The sequence below is a fragment of the Eumetopias jubatus genome, unplaced genomic scaffold (assembly GCF_037043125.1).
Source record: "Eumetopias jubatus isolate StellerSeaLion01/CBP00866 unplaced genomic scaffold, mEumJub1_p1.0 scaffold_5, whole genome shotgun sequence".
NCBI classification, from domain to species: Eukaryota; Metazoa; Chordata; class Mammalia; order Carnivora; family Otariidae; genus Eumetopias; species Eumetopias jubatus.
Window position 1 is genome coordinate 19,431,292 of NW_028274811.1, and position 20,215 is coordinate 19,451,506.

Consider the following 20,215-nt stretch of genomic DNA (forward strand, 5'->3'; position numbering starts at 1 on the left):
TTAGGCATTTAAAGAGGTTGTTTCTGCATATCCAGGACTACGTCGCTAAATCGCTAAAATTTCATTCAGCGCTTCCAGAAAAGAATCGTGGGGAAACTGAAGTCACCAAGAAAACAACATTTCAGCTTCTTATCTCGAAGGTCTCATGTGGCACACAATGGTCCTTTGAGTGGAAAATCCTCTGTCCCCCTCTGTGTTTCCTTTTGTTCCCTAATGCCAAGCATATATTGATTAGAAGCAAATAATATTAATGCCTCTGATTACCACTGGGGGTTTTACAGTACAGTTCACTGTCTTGATAAATTTCCTCTAACTCGGTAGAAACAACCAAACCACTGCCTACTTCTGGGCTAGTTCCACACATTGGGCTATACTTCAGCGAGACGGTTTCTTAGAATTGCATCTGTTCTTAAAAAAATAAAAACACCCTTTTTCCTTTAATAGACACTACACAGCTTCAGTATTATAATTTTGGATGTAATGCATAAAGACTTCTTATCTAAAATTGGATATTTGTTTTGTACATTAAGGAGAGCATTAAGTTTGATTTTTTTTTTTTTAGCTTTCAAGCAGAAAAGTTTGTAAGCATGTATAGAAAGAATCAATTTTCTCTAATACTAAGGGCTTTGTTGTCTTCTTGTGACTTTCAAAGAGCCTGGCTAATGGAAACCAAATCAGGTTTAAAAAAAAAAAAAAAAGGCAGGCATTATTCAAAGGGAGTGCTCTGGTATGCCAAGTTTTCACCTAGAGAGAATTTTTACAGTCAAGTTACAACCGTCTTAAAATAGGGTTATAATGGAAAACACCAGTAGACAAACAGTAGTCGCTTCAGAAGTTCCCTTTAATAACAGGGATAAGCATTGGCTGCTTTTTTTTCCTGAGAAATATTTGAAATACCTAAATGTGTTCACCTTTTTTCAGCCCTGCACCTTCTAAATAATTTCCTAGTACAAGTGGAGGTTTGTGACTAGAAGAGCAGCATGGGCTGTCTGGAATGTTTCCTCAGATTTCCGCAGTAAGCGTGTGCCTTCCACATCAGTCACTCTTAACATGAAAGAGACTTGATTTAACTCCTGCCCAGCTGCACGCCCTTGGTCGGTTATGAAGTGGAAGCTTATATGCAATGCATGAGCTTGATCCTGAGAGCCTCACGATTCACAGCTCTCCCCAGAGGGAGTGAAGCCCTGGCTCCTTAGCCTTTGCCGTGCACCATGGCTGTGCCTCCATCTGAGCACATATTTCATGCTGTCTTGTAGAATAATCTGTGGTGTCCATGTTCATTTTTTCAACCAGATTCCAACCTCTCAAGCATATTATTCCCCGCAGCATCTAGGGCGGAGTCCGGCACAGGGTGAGAACGTGTACCAAAAAGCTACGTATACCGCTGTGAGTGAACCAGTTCTGGGGTATCAGAGTTTGGCGATACAGAGGACTGGGAAGACACTGATTCTAGATAAACAGTAATACCTTTTTTATGTAGTAAGTGAAATGTGTAAGGGAATTCTGAAAGAGAGAAAAAGAAAGAGAAAAGGTCAAAATGAAGCCAGAGGGGTGAACATTAAGAACACAAATCTGGAGTTTACCTGAGGGTAAATTTCAACACTAGCACAGGGCTTGGTGGCTAAGTTTCATGAATGCTGCCATCTGGGGGACCAGAACCTGGGAGCTATGCATTAGCACGCACCCTCCAAAAATGTCAGTGAGGTGTCAGGTCAGTAGCACCCCACCCCCAGCTCCAAGAAGTACCAAACACAAATCCTCTCCGAAAAAAGTATCCCTATTTTAGGCTCACATGATTCCTGGAGATTAACTTGAACTAAACAGGACCTCATAACAACAACAACAACAAAAATCACCAGACACAAGGAAATAAGCAGCTATAAATGAATTCAGCAGGAAAAAAAAACCCCATGGGTTCAATAGCTTGATGGTTTCAATATTAGAATGATACTAAGAGAATAGAAAATACATATGAAATTATTGAATAGGTAATTTTTAAAAATTAGCCAGCAACAAGTGACTTACAAAATTATCAGGAAGATTTAAATAAGAATCATACCAGACTTTCAGAAATAAAAAAGAGAAGCATTTACATTTAAAACTCAATTGAAGGGCGCCCGGGTGGCTCAGATGGTTGAGTGTCTGCCTTCGGCTCAGGTCATGGTCCCGGGGTCCTGGGATCGAGTCCCGCATCGGGCTCCCTGCTCAGCAGGAGCCTGCTTCTCCCTCTGCTTCTCTCTCTCTCTCTCTCCCTCCGTCTCTCGTGAATAAATAAAATCTTAAAAAAAATATTAAAAAAATAAAAATAAAACTCAATTGAAACATTGGGTGGCAGAGTATAAAGAACGAAGAAAAAATTAGGGAACTTTGGTCAATATTTAAAAGTCACAAAGCAGTGCACAGAGGGAGAAGTTGGACTGTCTCAGGGGAAGGTTACAAAATCACCTAACTGCATTCTCAGAAGAGGACAATACTCAAGAGGATAATGTCTGATGACTTTCCGTAATTGACGAAAGGCAAAAATCTTCAGAGAGAGGATGAAAAACTCCAATCATCAGCACAGAGAAAAACAAGCTCATATTGTAGTTAAAAAGCAAAATACCAGGGCGCCTGGGTGGCTCAGATGGTTGAGCGTCTGCCTTCCGCTCAGGTCATGATCCTGGGGTCCTGGGATCGAGTCCCACGTCGGGCTCCCTGCTCCGTGGGAGCCTGCTTCTCCCTCTGCTTCTCTCTCTCTCTCTCTCTCTGTCTCTCATGAATAAATAAAATCTTAAAAAAAAAAGCAAAATACCAAAGAAAAAATAAAAGATCACAAAGTATATAGAAAATAAGACAGATCACCTACAGAGAAACGATTAGATATATAACAAGATTCTCCAGAGCAGGCATGAAGACTAGAAGACAATGGAAGGATGCCATCAAAACACAGAGGGCTACAAATGTCAAGCTAAACCGGTGTCCCCAGCAAACTATCCCTTACAAATGAGGATGAAATAAGGACGTGTTTAGAGAAGCAAGTACTAAGAGAGTGTACTCAGGAGACCTTCACTAATGGGAGATGTGTTTTAGGAAATGGAAAAAGCTGCCCAATACAGAAGATCTAAGATGCAAGAAGAAAATGAAAAATAAAATTGGAAAACACATATGTAAATCTAAACAAGTATTGTATAAAATGATAATGATGCTCACATCTGAAATAATGGACAAAAATAGAAGGTAGTTTGGAGGTAGGCGATCAGGATAACAAGAATTTCTAAGTTTCTGTAGTGTTTGGAAAAGCATTTACATAAGATTGATGTTGGACTCTGTGAAGATAACTATATGTAGTAAGATTTCAAGTGTAACCTCTAAAAAAATACACACAGTCTATATCCCGCAAGCAAATGGAAGGAAAAAAATAGATATGAAAATAAACAAATGAACTCAATTTGGAAAGAGAGAGAAAAGAACAGAAAAGTCAAGATATAGAAAAACTATGAAGTAAAATGATAGACATTAATACAAATGATTAATGAAACTAAATGTAAATGAATATGATTTTTCAACTAAGGAATAGAGATCATCAGACTGCCTATATGCTATTCACAAAATAGAGTTTTAAAGTGAGGATATGGGTGATGCCTGGGTGTCTCAGTTGGTTAAGCAGCCAGCTCTTGGTTTCAGCTTAGGTCCTGATCTCATGGGTCATGGGATCTGGCCCTTAGTTGGGCTCCTGCTCAGCAGGGAGTCCGCTTCAGGGTTCTCTCTCTCCCTCTGCCCCTCCTCCCACTCACACACTCTCCCTCTTTCTCTAAAATAAATAAAAATTAAAAAAAAATTTTTTTAAAGAATCAAAGCTGATAAAGTTGAAAGTAAAAGGAGAAACATACAGGAGGTCAACATGAACCAAAGAAAGCAAAATGAGAGCTATTAACTCAGAAAGAAAGGCTTAAGAAATACATATTTTTGCAACAAAGGGTGTCATTGTGGGAAAAAGGTTCATGTCAACAGAAACAGGTAAAATTTCAAAAATTACCTGTACCAAATGGAAACTCAAAATATATCAAACAATAAAATGATTAAACCACAGATGAAAATTAACAAACCCATCATTACAAGGGAACATTTCAGTACATTTATCTCACTTATTGAAAGCTTAAGCTGACAAAAACTTGGTAAATATGTGAACTTTAAATCCACAATCAAATACTTGACTTAAAGGACATTAAGTAGAATGTGTACCCAACAATTTGGTAATATAAAGTCCTCTCAAGCACACATGGAACATTTACGAACAAATGACCACTCAGAAACCATAAAAAAGAAAAAGCACCAACAAATTTCCAATTTAACCATAACACAATCTACATTAGAAAGGACTAAGTTGGGAATGTTAGACTTTTCTCTCAACTCCTTGAAACATAAAACAGACTTCTAAATAACTCATGGTTCAGAACAATTCTAATGGGCATTTTTAAATACTTATAAATAAATGATAGCTTCTGGAAAGCAAGCAGCAGAAGAAAAACAAAACCACAAACTAGAAATTTGGAGAAGGTATTTGCCACCCATATAACCAAAAATGGACTGGTAGTCAGAATACATCAAGAAGGGTTGCTCATCAGTTAAACAAGCACCCAAATGGAAAAAGTCGACAAAGGTACTGAGAAGATACTGCTTCTTTAAAACACAAGAAGTGTTTTAAAGAAGCAGAAACAAGATTCTCAAATAAACTCATGCAAAGAGGTTCAGTCTCATTCACAGTCAGGGAAATGCCAAAACACAATGAGATACCATTTTGTATCCACTAGATGAGCAGAAATTAAGAGACTTGATAATACCAAATGTTGGCAACAGTATGGAAAAAGAATCAACCGCTCAACCAACCAAAGTATGAACTATCACTACTTTGGGATAAAATCTTGCATTATTGTATAAAGTTGAACTTGCAACCAAAATTGGCAGTGCCAGGTATGAGCTGAAGAACCTCGTGCATATGAGACATGCACAGGATCATTTGGAACAGAACGATTGTAGCAAAAATTGAGAAACAGACCACACTGATATGAAGGATGTGGATAAATAAACTGTTTTATCTCAACAGTGGAATACTACTACTATAAAAATGAATGAACTCGGGGCGCCTGGGTGGCTCAGTCGGTTAAGCGTCTGCCTTCGGCTCAGATCATGATCCCAGGGTTCTGGGATCGAGCCCCGCATCGAGCTCCCTGCTCCGCGGGAAGCCTGCTTCTCCCTCTCCCACTCCCCCTGCTTGTGTTCCCTCTCTTGCTGTGTCTCTCTCTGTCAAATAAATAAGATCTTAAAAAAAAAAAAAACTGAATGAACTCTATGCGCAAGAGCATGGGTGAATTTTAGAAACATGCTGAGTGAAAAAGAGTCCATAAAGTCTGAAAAAAATTATTAAGTTCAAACAAAATCAAAGCTAACTATATACTGTAGTAAAAGCTTATGCGTGGTACCTTTAAAGCTATATTTAAAAACACAAGGGGAGCCCCTGGCTGGCTCAGTTGGTAAAGAATGCAATGCTTGATCTCGGGGTCAGGAGTTCAAACCCCACGTTGGGTATAGAGCTTACACACACAGACAAACACACACACACACACACAACCCAAGGAGGCTTGGAGTTGGGGAAGAAAGTGACCATTAATGGATAGTGTGTTTCTTTGGGGCTAATGAAAATGTTCTAAAATTGACTGCTGTGATGACCGCCCTACCATGAATATCCTAAAAAACACTAAATTGTATGCTTTAAATGGTGAAGGGTCAATTATATCTCAATAAAGCTGTTAAAAAAAAAAAGCAAAGCAATGATTAAACACAAAAGTTCAGGAGAGCATTGTCTTTGATAACAGAATGAGATAAGGAGATAGAGACAGGTAATGTCATGGATGTTTCTCCTACTTGTATTCAAGTTTATACTATCCATGTGTGTATTTTTCCAGCACGTATCAAATGTTATGTAAATAAAAAGGCTAGGAAAAACAAGCAAGCAAATCTATATAACTCCCCTAGGGAGACTTTACTTTAAGCTTGCAGGAATGTAGATGAGGTCCTAACAACAGAAATGACCCACACCAGAGTACTTATTTCTGGAATAAGTGAACAAAGTGAAATAAATTCTGAACACTAGAAGCTTGTGGTATAAAAGTTTTCCCATTACAATTAAAAAGTCTAAATATACTTTAGGAACATAAAAAAACACAGGACATTTATATCACCACTTTGCCCTTGGAAGCATTTTTTATTTTTTTTTATTGTTATGTTAATCACCATATATTACCAACATTAGTTTTTGGTGTACTGTTCCATGATTCATTGTTTGTGCATAACACCCAGTGCTCCATGCAGAATGTGCCCTCTTTCATACCCATCACCAGGCTAACCCATCCCCCTACCCTCCTCCCTTCTAGAACCCTCAGTTTGTTTTTCAGAGTCCATCGTCTCTCATGGTTCGTCTCCCCCTCTGACTTACTCCCCTTCATTCTTCCCCTCCTGCTATCTTCTTCTTTTTCTTCTTTCTTAACATATGTTGCATTATTTGTTTCAGAAGTACAGATCTGTGATTCATCAGTCTTGCACAATTCACGGCACTCACCGTAGCACATACCCTCCCCAATGTCTATCACCCAGTCACCCCATCCCTCCCACCCCCCACCACTCCAGCAACACTCGGTTTGTTTTCTGAGATTAAGAATTCCTCATATCAGTGAGGTCATATGATACATGTCTTTCTCTGATTGACTTATTTCACTCAGCATAACACCCTCCAGTTCCATCCACGTCATTGCAAATGGCAAGATCTCATTCCTTTTGATGGCTGCATAATATTCCATTGTGTATATATACCACCTCTTCTTTATCCATTCATCTGTCGATGGACATCTTGGCTCTTTCCACAGTTTGGCTATTGTGGACATTGCTGCTATAAACATTGGGGTGCACGTACCCCTTCGGATCCCTACATTTGTATCTTTGTGGTAAATACCCAGTAGTACAATTGCTGGATCGTAGGGTAGCTCTATTTTCAACTGTTTGAGGAACCTCCATACTGTTCTCCAGAATGGCTGCACCAGCTTGCATTCCCACCAACAGTGTAGGAGGGTTCCCCTTTCTCCGCATCCCTGCCAACATCTGTCGTTTCCTGACTTGTTAATTTTAGCCATTCTGACGGGTGTGAGGTGGCATCTCATGGAGGTTTTGATTTGGATTTCCCTGATGCCGAGCGATGTGGAGCACTTTTTCATGTGTCTGTTGGCCATTTGGATGTCTTCTTTGGAAAAATGTCTGTTCATGTCTTCTGCCCATTTCTTGATTGGATTATTTGTTCTTTGGGTGTTGAGTTTGATAAGTTCTCTATAGATTTTGGATACTAGCCCTTTATCTGATATGTCATTTGCAAATATTTTCTCCCATTCTGTTGGTTGTCTTTTGGTTTTGTGGAGGAAGCATTTTTTAAAGTGAGGCTGACTTGTATAAAACCTCTCTACAAATGTTTCCACTGGTCTTGAAAAAGTAAGTACATGGCTTTAACTTATATTTAAGATTTTTGCAGGTGGCCTCAAGGCATGAAAAAGAGGATTGTACTAACGTGGCCAGAGTTCAGCCATCAATTCTACAGTATTTCACTCGTTTCTACTAAGTATTCTCAAAGAATATTAATTATTTCACAGAAAGAATAAAATTGCAAGTGGTGAGAATTATTATATATAAATTGTATTAGACCAAAACTAGCTTTAAAAGTGATGTCATTCTTGGTGGCTCTGATTTGCATGTCCAGACACTATAGGAAATGTTGCTTCTAAAGAGTGTCATATGAGGAGCCCCTGGATCTCAAACACACCCATTTAGAGGAATACTGTACCTATGATATAGTTCTTTCAGATACATATACAGAGAGAGAAAGAGAGAGAGAGAGAGAGATGAATGCCCTGCCTATGTAAACAAAATCACACATTATTCTATCTCTGGGGGCAGGAAGAAAATATCTATATGTATAATATATATTGTCTCTACCCACCTACCTACCTACCTATCTGTAGCTCAAACCTCTATCCCAGGCCTCCAAAATTAAATAAAACACACACACACACACCTCCAGCAATAGCAAAGATCAAGGAATAAAGCCCCTGTGACCAAACACAAGGTCCCATACCTTCCCTGTCAATGCCATGCCATATCTAAGGGCTTACCCCTATCTGATCCTTCTCCTAAAGTAATTCCTTAATGGTACCACATGTCTATATAAATAAGATACAAAAGCTATTTCAGATACCATTTACACGCATTGTTTCATTAGATATTTACCAGAGCCCTGGGAGGTATGAAAGGGAGAGTTGATTATTTCCATTTACAGATGACGACACGGAGTCACAGAGACCTTAATGAACTCACAAGGATCTCTTTTAATCAAACCTATAAAGCTGCGAATTTTATTAAACTTCTCTAAGCCTTAATTTCCTCATCTGAAAAATGGCGATAAGAATAGTGCCTATCCTGGGGCGCCTGGCTGAATCAGTTGGTAGAACATGCGACTCTTGATCTCAGTCGGGGTCATGAGTTCAAGCCCAACTTCTAGGCGTAGAGCTTATTTTAAAAAATAAAGGGTAGTACCTAGCTTATGGGGTTGTTATGAAAATTAAACATTAATATCTGTGAAGGGCTTGGAATGAGGCAGACATGTAATAGATGCTATATGTTAACTATTACTTTTATTAAGCAGGTTCCAGAATCACTGCTATTTTTATTATATCTTGCTAACACCTATAGGTTGCCTGGTTCCCATTTGCAACTGGCAGAAATGTGACCCAGACCCAGTTCTGAATAATAATAGACTGTTATTGCAGGGAGGACATCATGGAGCTCTTTATGGTCCAACCTCGCACTGCAGAGCCCCAGCCCCAGGAAAGATCAGAGCACATGGCTAGTTAGCTATAGAACTGGTTAGCAACCAATCTCCCAGTTTTCAATCTTTAATCTTTTCCTACCAACTAAGAGAACTAGCCCAATGTCTCTAGAATCCCTTCCTTACTCCTGAAATTTGGTCTTATCCTTATTACCTCTGATTGTATTCTCCATAAAACCATTTTGCTTCCTCTGATCTAATAGCCTGGTCTTCAGGTGATCTAACCCATCTGGTCAAGCACTGGCTTGGCAGTTTGCCCATCTAAACTGCTATCTGTCTTCACCTGTGTAAATGTCCATACTGCACACATTTGTTGGATACAAGGATGTCCAGGTAGAAGACTGAACAAGAGTGGCTTTTCCTATCAGTGCTGGAATCGTACCTTAAAGATACGGAAATAAACATGGACTTTGTAAAATTTTTACTTACAAAGACATGACTACCAAATTCTTTTCATGTCCACATATTTTTTAAGTGCCAGGCGAAATATTCTTAAATTGATTTATATTACTAAATTCTATGGTGTCACTTGAGAACCTCCAGCAGAGTCTGTAAGCCCCAAGCCTTGACAAACTCTCTCACTTGTCAAGGTACCTTAAGTTCCACACAAAAAGATTCAACTTTTTTCTCAAAGGCAGTTCTGTCTTCCAGAGTCCCTGATTAAAGTGCAAATGCCCTTCAAAAAGCAACAGTCTCAAGCAGCAATTCGGCAAGATGAACTGTCAGTTGGGCTGAAGTTCATGGTCTGTAGGGATGTGATTCAAGGTAGGGCTGGGGATGTCCCCACGAGTAGAGGAAGAACAGACTCATATTCAGCTAGAGGGCAGGATCCCTGGAGACACTGTGCGGAGGAATAAGATCAAGCCAAACCACACTTCTGCCACTTCCTATTTTGGAAGGGGAGGTTAGAGAATTAGATGTGTTTATGGAGGAAGCAGAAGACAACTCTGTGGCAAATCACCAGGAACTAGAGTCACAGGTCACCAAGCCAAATGGCTTCAGCACCATGAGGTTGAGGCTGACATCTAAAAAAAACATGCTAAAGTGGAACAAAAGCTTTATGGCCTGTATTATTGGACACAATATTTCTAGAATAATCAATTAGATATCTCTACGAGCTAGGAGAGGGAACCATATGGATGAGAAAGTTTCCCCACTGCTACTTGCTACATGTCTAGACCGCCTGAAGCAATGCAATGTACATCTTAACATCCAGGCTGAGAGATGTTTTAATATTTATCTTTCCTAACTATAAAGGTGATACGCTTTCATCTTGGCAAATGGGGAAATTGAAAATGACAATAAAATACCATTTCTTATTCATCAGGTAGGAAAAAAAGCCAAAAAGCCCAATAATCTCCAATGTTAGCCAGGATGCAGTGAAATAGAAACTTTTATAGGCTGCCAAAAAGAATCTATTTTGGCAAAAAAAATACCCCATTTTGGCAAGACCTCATAAAGCTAAAGATGCACGTACCCTGTAATCCAGAAACTCTGCCAGTAGGTATCCACCCTAGAGAAACAATCACACTTTTACACCCCAAAACCGGCACAACGGTGTATGGTGGAGCACTTTTTCAATAGTAAAATAGTGAAAATAATCAATCTGTTTCTCAGTAAAGTGTGGAACAGGATATTACATTCAAAATATCTACAAGTATCAACATAGATAAATATCAAAAGTACCTCATCAAATTTTTTAAAAAGCAAGTTACAAAAGGCTATGTACAGTATGATACCACTTAGTTTTAATATTAACACACAATGTATATATTGTTTAGGATATAGACATATGTGGTAAAAAAAAAAAAATGCAAGACAGGGGCGCCTGAGTGGCTCAGTCGTTAAGCGTCTGCCTTCGGCTCAGGTCATGGTCTCAGGGTCCTGGGATCGAGCCCCGCATCGGGCTCCCTGCTCCGCGGAAAGCCTGCTTCTCCCTCTCCCACTCCCCCTGCTTGTGTTCCCTCTGTCGCTGTGTCTCTGTCAAATAAATGAATAAAATCTTAAAAAAAAAAATGCAAGACATATGTGAGAAGGATACACAGTACAGTAAATGGATTAACAGGCTTCCAGGGAAAGAAAAACTAAAATAATAGTGGTTTAAGGGGCGCCTACGTGGCTCAGTCGGTTAAGCATCCAACTCTCGGTTTCAGCTCAGGTACATGAGCTCAGGATCCTGGGATCGAGCCCCACCTTGGGCTCCATACTCAGCACAGAGTCTGCTACTCCCTCCGCCTCCGCCCCTCTCCCCACTCCTGCTCTCTCCCTCCCTCTCTCTCAAATAAATAAAAATTTTTTTTAAGATTTTATTTATTTATTTGGCAGAGAGAGAGAGAGAGAGCACGAGTAGGGGGAGGGGCAGAGGGAGAATCAGACTCCCCACTGAGCAGGGAGCCCGATGTGGGACTCCATCCAGGACCCAGGATCACGACCTGAGTTGAAGGCAGTCACTTAACCAACTGAGCTACCCAGGCACTCTTAAATAAAATTTTAAAAATAAAATAATAGTGCCTTAAATAAATTAGAATTTCATTTGTTTGTTAAATTGAAGTCCAGGTAAGCTGCTTAGAGTTGTAATGGCAACTCAGTGAGTGGAAGAAATCAGGGCTCTTCTAACAAACAGCTCCACCTTTCTTTTTCTTTTCTTTCTTTCTTTCTTTCTTTCTTTCTTTCTTTCTTTCTTTCTTTCTTTCTTTCTTTCTTTCTTTTTTCTTTCTTTTTTCTTTCTTTCTTTCTTTCTTTCTTTCTTTCTTTCTTTCTTTCTTTCTCCTTTCTTTCTTTCTTTCTTTCTTTCTTTCTTTCTTTCTTTTCTTTCTTTCTTTTTCTTCCTTTTTCTTTCTCCTTTCTTCCTTTCTTCCTTTCTTTCTTTCTTTCTTTCTTTTCTTTTTCTTTCTTTCTTTCTTTCTTTTTTCTTTCTTTCTTTCTTTCTTTCTTTCTTTCTTTCTTTCTTTCTTTCTCCTTTCTTTCTTTCTTTCTTTCTTTCTTTCTTTCTTTCTTTCTTTTTCTTCCTTTTTCTTTCTCCTTTCTTCCTTTCTTTCTTCCTTTCTTTCTTTCTTTCTTTCTTTCTTTCTTTCTTTTTTCTTTCTTTTTTCTTTCTTTCTTTCTTTCTTTCTTTCTTTCTTTCTTTCTTTCTTTCTTTCTTTCTTTCTCCTTTCTTTCTTTCTTTCTTTCTTTCTTTCTTTCTTTCTTTCTTTCTTTTTCTTCCTTTTTCTTTCTCCTTTCTTCCTTTCTTCCTTTCTTTCTTTCTTTCTTTCTTTCTTTCTTTCTTTCTTTTCTTTTTCTTTCTTTCTTTCTTTCTTTTTTCTTTCTTTCTTTCTTTCTTTCTTTCTTTCTTTCTTTCTTTCTCCTTTCTTTCTTTCTTTCTTTCTTTCTTTCTTTTTCTTCCTTTTTCTTTCTCCTTTCTTCCTTTCTTTCTTTCTTTCTTTCTTTCTTTCTTTCTTTCTTTTTTCTTTCTTTTTTCTTTCTTTCTTTCTTTCTTTCTTTCTTTCTTTCTTTCTTTCTTTCTCCTTTCTTTCTTTCTTTCTTTCTTTCTTTCTTTCTTTCTTTCTTTCTTTCTTTCTTTTTCTTCCTTTTTCTTTCTCCTTTCTTCCTTTCTTCCTTTCTTTCTTTCTTTCTTTCTTTCTTTCTTTCTTTCTTTCTTTCTTTTCTTTTTCTTTCTTTCTTTCTTTCTTTTTTCTTTCTTTCTTTCTTTCTTTCTTTCTTTCTTTCTTTCTTTCTTTCTTTCTCCTTTCTTTCTTTCTTTCTTTCTTTCTTTCTTTCTTTCTTTTTCTTCCTTTTTCTTTCTCCTTTCTTCCTTTCTTTCTTTCTTTCTTTCTTTCTTTCTTTCTTTCTTTCTTTCTAAGATTTTATTTACTTATTTGACAGAGAGAGAGAGCACAAGCAGGGGGAACAGCAGAGGGAGAGGGAGAAGCAGGCTCTCTGCTGAGCAGGGAGCCTGATGTGGGACTCGATCCCAGGGATCATAACCTGAGCCGAAGGCAGATGCTTAACCATCTGAGCCACCCAGGCACCCAGCTCCACCTTTCTTAACACACAACTTTCACCTGGTGGCCCATGACTGCTTCTATCATAATGGCCACATTCTAGGTAGCATGAGGGGGTGGGAGGGGGGGTTAAGAGGGGGGGAGGACAGGCCCCCGTTTCCCTTAAGAATTCTGCCGGGAAGTTGTGCACCTAACTTCTGCTTTAAATCCAGTGGCCAAAATTTAGTCACATGGCAATATCTGAGAAACACAGTGTTTATTTTAAGCAAACATGTGCGGAACTAAAAATCAGAGGTTACTTCTGCAAGGTGGGGGAGAGATGGCGGGGGTGGGGTGGACCAAGGCTGTTATGCGTGATGTCGACTTCCTTGCATGTTTTAAGGAGAGATTTGAAGCAAATACGACATGTTGTTAGCAACTGCTTAATCTTTGTGATGAGTACGTATCAGTTCCATGATTTTCTTAACTTTTCTGTTTCTTTGAAACTTTCATGATTTAAAATGTTTTAAGGAAAGTGTAGAAAATACAGAAAAAGAGTAAAGAAGAAAAACCACTGGTCATAGTTCTCCAGACACATATACGTATCCATATATGTTAAACACCAGCATGAACATTTTGGTGGCCGGCCCTTAGATCTCTCCCCGTACACGTTTTTACACAATTGTGCCTTAAAACTTACATAGCTTGCAACCTCCTTTCTAATTCATTGTGTCATAAGCATTTCTGTGTCTTTTAAAATTCTTATAAAATATAATAATGACTGCCACGTCATCTATCATGAGGATATGTCATAATTTAATTAACCCCTTGCGTTGAACATAGGAAACTTCAAATGAATTTTATATTTATGCATTTTAAATGTACATATTCTAACTTGCGTTGCTGTGTCTCCAGATATTGCTCATTTCAAGGTAAAAATAATTCTTGATGTCCCTGTTCATTTGCATTTCTAATTCACTGTAGAAGTGATTTTTGTTTTCCTAAGAGATTGTGGTTTCCTAGCATTCCTGTTCAGGAAGTATCTATTCCAGACAAAGTCTTTGGACCAAATTTCTGAGCATCACCTGAAATCCCCTAAGACCCAGCTCTTCCTGCATATTTTCCTGACTCTCACAGAACTTTCACTGATTTCCTGAGAGTCTCATGTTCAAGAGGAGTCCACATATATCAAAGAGATGCACATCAAGGATGCTGGTCCCCTGGGATGAGTAAGAGCCCGCAACACTCTGTACTTCTGCACTGGACCAGCCTGATCCCACGAGACCACCATCACAGATGAAACAGGCTCTGAAAGCCATATTTTGGTACACTTGGTGAATGTGGTATAGGTGATCATTTTTTTTAATGCTACCTTTGATTCTATCCATGAAAAGAATGATTCCCTTCTTCTCTCTTACTCTCTCATCCACTTTTAGTGACATTTCATGTAGACCATGCATAAAAGATACCTTCTGGAACCTCTCTAATGGACTGTGCTTTGTCACACATGCTTCCAAAGAGACTTTCGAACCCCGTCTAGATCCTTATCACCGTGAACTAGATTCTGGTGATGCAGTTTCAACCTGAGTCTAAAAGATAGCCTGACTACAAATCATAAAACGATCTATTCAAGGAAAGACTTTCCAAATGCAACCCCCCAAACTGATGAAGTCACTCATTCAAAAAATAGTTGCTGGGGACTCAGTGTGCTCCTGAAATGCACAGACTAAATGTGGGAGGTCAATTAGGTAAGTACACAATTAAGACAGTGTAACACATAAGTAAGCAGAATAGAAGGTGTTAAGGGAGTATTAAATTGAGTGAATGTGTGAGTGTGTGTGTGTGTGTGTGTGTGTGTGTGTGTGTGTAAAACACAGACCTGACCCTTTTCTCTGGTGCATATACTATTAATCACTTCCATTAAAAGAAACACATTGACTCACAAGTTCTACCCAGTAATTCCATGGGAGCCTGTATCCCACTCAGGAACCTCCCTTCTCCTTCTGGGTCCTTTCCCAAATATTCGTAACTGGCATTCCATCCTCATCATTGTATTCTTCATTTTAAGGTAAAAAACAATTTTTGGTGTCCCCATTCATTAATAGTTATAACTGAGGGCACCTGTGTAGATTCTAACCACACGTCCCTCACAACCCCATTCTTGGGGGCTCATCTTCCATGAGGCCTTTTCTGGTCATGTGGCAGCCCCGATCTGCTCCATCTTACCACTACCATTCCCCCAGGACTGACCCCAGAAGCTTCAAGAAGGATTCTACAATAAGATTTCTACACTAACAGATTGGATCAATTCAGATCATGTTCAAGTTACCTTTACCCAGGTGTTTGTTTTGTTTTGTTTCGTTTTTTATGGACATTGTAGATGAAGCCCATTGTAAAGACTCAATAAATATTTGTTGAGTGAAAGAACAAATAAATCAATTCCTGTGCTTCTAGATTCCCCTTAGCAGAGTGCTGAGCACATAGTTTTCAATAAATTGTCAATTGATTTCCTTCTGTGTTACAAAATTATGAATGTATCAACAGATTTTTTTTAAACTGGGTATCCTTTTTCTAGTGATTTAGCTTGGCATTTTGTACTTAATTTACCTTCAATTAGATATGAAATGTTTGGCAGCACCTTTTCAGAAGGGGTACAGAGATCTACCTCCCAATTTTGAGATGAGAGATATAAAAATTTTTTTAAAAAGAATCTTTAGTCAAGTCCAAGGTTCTCAGATGGCTGGCTAACTCACGGCAGGACCCACACTACTGGAGCCCAATCCCTCTAAAGAATGCAAAAAGATCCTTCAGTGTGTCACCTGATGGTCACTTTCCTTAGGCACAGGTGCAGCACATTACAGGGTACCCAAAGGATAAGATAAAGTCCCCCAGGATGCATCCACATGAAGATCTACCATCACATATTCTTCACTTCCTTACCTAACAGGCTGAATGGTGTCTCCTCAAAATTCATGCACTGAAGTCCCAGCCCCCAATACCTTAGAACGTGTCTGTATCTGGTGATAGACTGCAATGTAATTCAGTTGAAGTGAAGCCATTAAAGTGGATCCTAATCCAGTATGACTGGTGTCCTTATAAGAAGAAAGGAGGTTGGGACAGAGACAGGTACACACAAAGGGGAAAGACCAGGTGAAAACCGAGGAAGAAGAGAGCCATCTACAATCCAAGGAGAGAGGCTCAGAAAACAACAACAATAACAAAACAAACAAAAAACCACCACCAACACCACCTCAGTCTTCTAGCCTCCGGAACTGTGCAGGAAATGAATTTCTGTTGTTTAAGCCACCCAGCACGTGGTACTTTGTTAGGGCTGCTCTTCTGAACTAATACATCTCCCATGGAAACCCTCCATCTGAACTTTGAGTGCTCTGCCTGGTTATCCATATTACAATCATGGACACTTGCCAGTGGGGCTTAAAAATGGTATACCAGCGACCCGGAGACGGACATAGCCACCCATATCAGCTCAACTGCTCCCTGCCCGTGGAGAGCAGTGTTGGACAGCGACCCTCCCCAGACCCCGCCCCTCATTCTCCATCACTCCCCCTTCCCGTTTATGTCTGCCGTGTAAGGGGCAACCTGTCATTATCTTGTTTATTGTCTGTCTTCTCTAACAAGAATGGAAGCTCCATCAGGGCAGGGGTCCTTTTGGTATCCCTAGTACCAAGCACAATGCGTGCCACAGAGGAAAAGATGTTTATTGAATGAGTCTATGATCTGTTTTTTGAATCCTGTCAGTGGGTACAAGCTCCATTTGTGACCCATTAACCCCATCATAACTTGTTCTGTTTTTTTTTGTTTTTTTCTTTTTTATTTCAATGCACTGAGCTCTGGAATTCCAGCGGAGAAACCTGGAGCTGACTTCTGCAAAGGAAGTTGAAGTGCAAGCCAGAGATTCGTTCAAGGTGCACTCGTCCGCCTGACAGCAACCGTTCATGCTATTTTAAATGATGAAGGCCGGGCAAGGGAGGTGAGCAGGATGCGAAATCCATCAGAAGAATGATTCAGCATTCAGAGTGTTAAAAATGAAGCATGTGTTATAAATAATAAAACACACCCAACTGTGCATATTAAGTTGTAATTCGATCTCTGGCTTCTTCTGACATTGATAAACCACTCCAAGCCTCCTTCTTGGGGTTTCTGACTCCACGAGTTACTAACCCCTCTCAATGGAATTTCTACCTTATCATTATTATTATTATTATTATTATTATTATTATTATTAGGTACCATCAGGTCTATATTCTGCACGTATGAAAAACAGGGGACGGAATGAACTGGACAATGCCAGATTTTGCTGGAAATGATGCTGAGCCCGTCATGAAGAGACAAAACACATACTTGTAAATGGGGCACTGAGGGGCAGTTGGAGCAAGTGAAGTTGCTAGATTCCGGGCTCTATCAGTAAATTCAGGGAAGTGCAACAGAGCAGTGAAGAGCTCCTATCAGATGTCAAGCGTTCAGGTCCTGGAGCTCCAGCTGTCTCTACCCTGGGCTGACCTAGAACAACACTCACTCTCCAGGAGCAACTGCATCCTCCAGGTGGCCAGAGGACGGCCAGAGGGCCGTGGGCTGCTCTGTGTGCCAGGGAGCAGCATTCCCATCTCCAGCGCAAAACAACGCTACCAGCAGAAATGTCCTCTTAAGGCTTCTTGCCATCTGATCAAGAGGCTTCACTGGACTTCTCTTTGGAAAGCAAGTCTTGCTGCTCCATTTGCCATCAAGGCTTTCAGTCCCAGCTAAGGGCCATGCCTGGGATCTGATCTGGGAAGGGCATCTCCAGGGGCTTGGAGAATAAACATGAGCTCACTCCTGCACCTATTCACCACTTGGGGGGCTCCCAAGTCCCCTCCTCCTCCATAGCAGGTTTATTCCCTTGGGGGCAATAGGGCGGCTGCTGAAGCTACTGAATGTGCTAGGCCGTTCTGCCCCAAAGCACTTAGCTAAATCAGAGGAAAGGAATCTACGCCGCCTAAAAATAGCAATGGAGCATTGATTTTTTTTTTTTCCTCACTTCTTTCGACACCCTGCTCCCCTCCCCACCAGTCACTTTCACTTCAGCACGTTTCCCCCTGAAATCAAGTGAAGGAAGGTTGAGGAGAAGTGGAGGGTCAGGAGTTAAAGCGGGAAAGAAAGAGCGAGAACAGAGAAGGGAAGGGGACAGAGAGACACAATCACGGACGGGAACCCCCCACAGGACAAGACACACATTTCTTATCACTCGGGCCAGTGGGAGGTGGCTGCTCACCCCCACAGGGGCTCCTGACATTCACAAGATGGTCTTGCTGAAGACGAAGCAACCAGAGCATCCCGAAATGGACATCCTGGATGTTCAAGGTCAGTCTGCGCCCCTCATGCCGCAACAGCAGGAAAATCACTCACTTCTTCCTTGGAGTTGTCTCCTTTTCAAAAGACATTCACCAAGAACAGGGTGTGGACGTACACACACACGACTCCTATCAACAGTTTATCCCTGAGGGATGGGGTGCGAGTTCGAAGGAGACACTCTATTGACTTGAGACCTTTTTATTAAAAAGCATTAGGATCATAAGCAGTTTTTACTTCCTTTCATAGTTTCCAAATTTTCCATAAGAAATCACATGCTTACGTAATTTTTAAATTTAAAAAAAAAAATTCTTGTACAAGGAGAAAGAGGCTTTCCCAGGCATGATCATACTTAATACTCTCAACAGCCCAGTGAGGTGAACAGGGAGGACGTGGCTGAGGATTCAGGGTCACTGGAACTTGGGTTATTATCCCTCTTCCCCCAGCTACCAGAGGTGAAAACTGAGCAAGCGATTTGACCCACGCCACAGACATAATTGGATAATAAAACCCAATATTCCTAGGAGAATTATAGCAAATGCAACATATTAACCCTTATAATAATGCTTGGCACATGATAAGCACCCAGTAATTAGAAGGTACCGTCATTATAATAATAATTATTATTAAAGAAGTTAGGAGATACACCCAGGACCATACAGCAACACAGCTAACAGCAGCCTAAGCCAAAACCAGAACTGAGTCAATTTAACCCACATTCCAAGGGATTAAACAGGACCCATCCGCATCACCCACACTCAAGAGTGTCAGACTGGAACAGCACTTCCAGAACCTTCTCTGGAATCAGTCTCAGAGGAAAACCTCTGTGAGATGTGTACAGCGGGGGACATGGGTCTACCCAGCCCTGGATGCTTCCCAATCCAACCCACAGATGTTTGGGAACAAAGAATGTTACCAAAATAATGCTTGGAAGAAATACTCTTTGTGCCTGGTGGGCATGTCCAGAGACGAAGTTTTGAAGGAAAAAAACTAAACGTTTATGTGGATAAACCTAAAACTGACCTCTTGCAGATTTCAAAAAGAATTTTTAGTTGCCCATATAGGGAGACAGCAACAGAAAAGTAGTCTGAATATTCCTCAAGCCTGGTCTCTGAGCCAGTATCAAAGCAATTCCAAAATTATTTCAATGCACTTTAGGGCCTCCCTCAACACTTTCATTGGAGACAACATGATTGACTTCCAATCTCTTTTAAACACGCGTTACACCATTTAGATTGAAGCCTGAACAATATTTCAGGTTCTCCAGGTGTTTCTGTTCTGTCCTGGAAAGGCCTGGAAAGAGGGGTCACTTCGATTCTGCCTGAAACCAGCAGTGAGGCATCACAGAGACCCGAAGCCCATGGATGGGGAGGTAGGGTCTGGCCACGGTGGGGGACAAATATGATCCAGTGGTCTCATTCATTGCGGGCCAGTGATGACCCCTGATCTTTGCCTGGTGCTGTGCACTTTCAAAGTGCATTCCGGTACACTCGTCCACCAGCCTCTCAACAATCTAATAAAAAACAAACATTATTAGCCCCATTTTTCAGCCCTAGAAACTGAAGGCTCAGCAAACAGAAGCGCCGTTCTCAAGGCCATAAGGCGAGGAAAGAGAAACACAGCTTGAACTCTGTAGCTGGTCTGCTCTCCACTACACCTCAGATGCTGCTTGCACCTCTCGTTCCAAAAGGAAGAGCATTCCATTCGATCTCTCCACCATCCCTGCCATTTGTCTAGACAGTCTCCCCTCCGAAACCACTAAAGCTCAGACCACAGCAAGCAAGCCACCGCGCAATCACCCGATGCCCGCTGGAGTCCTGACAACGTTGACAAAGTCCTTGGCAGGCCCTTCTATTTCCGTGATCAATGGCACTGTGGCCCGAACCAGAGCGGTCGGTGCTGATCTCTGCCGTGAAAATATGCTCACAGTGTACACAGGCGTTTATATTCCAAGCACAGAGGATGAAATAATTCTGCACCGTGTCCATTTTTGTGCTGTGAAGGC